Genomic DNA, 3,632 nt, shown 5'->3' on the forward strand with positions numbered 1-3,632 from the left:
GGAGAGTGGTTGCAGCTGCAGGCGTCCAATCACCCAGCGACCAGTCAGCTGATTACCAATGCTACACACCTGCCACCAGCCTCACCGCCGTCTGTTCTCACGCCCACCTGAGAAATGAGAGAGCAGGAGAAAAAGAGAACGAGCAGAAAAAGGGAGAAAGCCTGCCACTAGCGGACACCAGAGGTAGAGGACGTGACATTGTCTCTGTGTAGATCTGATTTCAGACTCTGTGACAAACTTCTGCTTCTGGCAAGGAGATGTATTTTAAAGCAATGAATAAGTGACAGGCCCCCCACTGTTACACAATGGTACCAAGAAATGTATAACATTTTACCCTTAGAAAGACTTACTGCACGAATGAAAGGGGATGATAGTTTATTTGAGAGAACATGGTCAGCCTTTCTGAGACCTCCGCCTCTCCGGGACACAGTAAATATGAGGAGATACGCCTTAGACTGGAATGCTCTCTGTAACTGTCTAAGAGACAGGTTGTGGTGTGTGTTTGGTTTGTGTTTGACTGTCAGTTCATTGTTTTGCTGTTCATATATAATTGAGAACTGAGATGAAGAATGTAACAGATTGTTAAAAAATACATCGCTTTAAGGTCCAGTTTAGTTAAGAAGTTGGGTACGCTGTGTCGGAGTTTTATTTTGACAAGTCAGGTCATATGACTAACTTTTAGTAAGGTTAAGAGAGCAGCATTGTGGGTCACAATCGGCATGGACAGGCAACAGAGACACTTAATAGAAGTTATCGCCATTCTGCATGTGGTTTAAGAGGCGCAAAGGGTAATTATCTTTGGTTTATATTTCATGTATAATGTGGTATGATTTAGAGACTGAAGGATCCACAAATGTCTGTTTTTTAATGTGCATTTGTTTATTGTGTTTAGTTTTCATGGTGTTACGCGGTGTTTGCCGAAGAGAAGAATTAAGAATAAACCTCCGTTGACATCAGTAAGAAGCGTGGCCTTTTTTGTTAGACCCGTGCAGCTACAGTGAAAACGTTCAACCTACGGTGCTGCACGAAGAAGATGAAGAAACGTGCAGCCGACGGGGCCCAAGTCGAGAGCGGCGCATGTCGGAGGAGAAGAGAGCAGCTACCGCAAATATCGTAGCAGCGTGCCAGAGGAACCGTCAGAGAGGCGGATCGCTGATCCACGGCAGAGAGCGGGAGTTTCGTCTTCGGACGCCGACCGGCAGAGTACCGTGACTGAGAGCAACGTTCACTGATGGAGGCTACAGCGCGGCAAATACAGACTACAGACTTTAGAGTGCAGCGTCTGTCTCAGCCCTTTGCCCGCTGCAGAGAGGGGAACTAGTCTTCAGATCGCAGCAGGTTTGATTGCACTACCTTGGCAACCTAGAGGACATAAAAAAAGTTATATTGTTGTTTCTGAATGTTTCAATGGTATTTGTGTTCTGAGAGTCTTGATGCATAATCTAATGGAATATTAAGTGATTTAATAGAGAAAATAATTGCTGAGGTAAAACCTGTATTGCACTAAAAGTTACACAGTTGTACAGGGTTGTGTGCATATTCAGCAGTAACTTGGTAATACATGCAATGTCAGTTCACAGAGAAATGTCACTAGGTGGTGAATGTAGTGAACAAATTAAGTTGCTTCAAACAGAACTGACTAGGCTAAAGGGACAATTGCAGTCACAGACTGATGAAAGTGAAAGGGAGAGATTAGAGTTGCTCATGGGTGAAATACATGCAAAAATAGAAATATGCAAAATAGATATCACAAAGCCAACCCCTAGCATTTCAGGCAGAGTTGAACCCAGAAAATCCTCGCGTGAGAGAAAGTTAACACCTAAAATGCTGGAACTTAAGCAACAAGAAGCTTCTCAGACTCACAGTAAATTTCTCAAGCTGTATGAAAACTGGAAAGAGCAAGTTAGAGCTTCTCGTAGCACACTTAAGGATGAATGCTCTGACCAAGACTTAAGTCACATGATGGATGCCGTTGAAGGGCTGGAAAAACAAGTAAGAGAGGTGTATGAAACTATGAGATCTCAAGCAGCACCTCCTATGGAGATCAGGAGAAGAATGGATTCCTGCACAGCAGTGACAAGGGATTTAATGGGACTCATGAACGTGCGTATGAGTGAAACAGGGCAAGAGAAGTTTGATGCTAAGGCAGAAAATGCAAGACTTCACTTAGTGCTTGACAGAGAGTACACTCACGCAATATTTGGGACCAACAGCTCCAAGTCCACAGCTCGTAGTCACCGCTCAAGTTGTATATCAGAACAGCAAAGCATCACAGCAAAAAGAGCAGAGTGTGCTGCGCAACTTGCTGCAAAACAGGCTGAAATGGAGATGGAAGAGGCCATTGCTGCACAAAGGCAAGAACTTACAAGACTAGAAAATCAGAGAGATCTCCAAATGATAGCCGCAAAGCTTAAGGTTTTCTCTGATGCAGATTCAGATGAGGCCTTGGACGAGAATAGAGCAGCACGCAGTGAGTTGGCAAATTGTCTTCCAGCAGCTCATGAAGGAGTTAAAATAGAACAAGCATGTAAGAACAGTAGCAATGAAGAAACAAACCCCATCAACGAAGCATCATTAGCACAAGCTCTACACGACACGATGGTTCTTACCAGACTTCCTGCACCCAAACCTTCAGTCTTTTCTGGGGACCCACTTAGATTCTTAGAGTGGAGCACAAGCTTCAGGGCACTGATAGAGCGGCGATGCATAAATCCCGCTGATAGGTTATTTTACCTACAGAAATACATCAGTGGTGAGGCACGATCTGTATTAGAAGGAAGTTTCTACAGAAAGGATGATGAAGCCTATAACCAAGCTTGGGAGGCCCTGAATGCTAGATATGGCCACCCTTTTGTAGTGCAGCGTGCATTTAGAGATAGGCTTAATGGCTGGCCAAGGATTGGTTCTAGGGAGTCAATTAAACTCAGACAGTTTAGTGATTTCCTGAAAGTTTGCAGCAATGCCATGCCACATGTCAAAGGGCTACAGGTGTTAAATGACTGCGAAGAGAACTGAAGGATACTTCAAAAACTCCCTGATTGGGTGACCTCACGCTGGAATCGTCATGTCACAAAGCAACTGAAACTGAAAGAGGAATACCCCAGTTTTAAAGAGTTTGCTGATTTTGTGGCACAGGAAGCAGAAATAGCATGCAATCCCATAACATCCTTTCAGGCATTGTGTGAGGGTTATGGGATATGTTTGTGTTTTGTAGTTTTTTTCTTTGTGTCTTGGTGGGTGTGTGTTTTCTCGGCAGGCTGGGCGGAGTCGAAGGAGAGAGGACTTTCTCGCGCTGGCAGGTGCTACTCATCAGCTCATCAGCGGAGCACCTGAAATACCAGCGTCTCACAGATCTCCAGCGCCAGATGATCGTGATTCATCCTAGTGGTACTGCCAGGCCGCCTAGTTGCTATCCTCAGCGAAGCATCGTATCTAGGTTTGAGTATTTTCTAGTCTCGAGTAATTCGTGTGTTTTTGTTTGCCTCCAGCGTTCCCTCTTCGACTCCAGCCTCCAGCGTCTCACGAGCCACACCAGCCATAACCCTCTCCGGCTTCACCACAGAGCCCACCACTTCAGTTCTTCTCCTACGAGCACCAACACTGGGAAAACCGTCACTGGGAAGAAGCACCTC

General features: G+C 45.2%; 1 long non-coding RNA gene across 1 annotated transcript in view; it reads right to left on the bottom strand.

Annotated features, from left to right (window-relative positions):
* The window catches only part of LOC103352971 (uncharacterized), a 13,954-nt gene extending 10,322 nt beyond the window's left edge, over positions 1-3,632 (bottom strand). The window contains exon 1 of the long non-coding RNA XR_519983.1: positions 3,561-3,632. This is a non-coding gene — a long non-coding RNA (uncharacterized LOC103352971). The remainder of the gene's footprint in view (positions 1-3,560) is intronic.

The sequence above is a fragment of the Stegastes partitus genome, unplaced genomic scaffold, assembly GCF_000690725.1.
Source record: "Stegastes partitus isolate 25-593 unplaced genomic scaffold, Stegastes_partitus-1.0.2 Scaffold57, whole genome shotgun sequence".
In the NCBI taxonomy this organism is placed as follows: Eukaryota; Metazoa; Chordata; class Actinopteri; family Pomacentridae; genus Stegastes; species Stegastes partitus.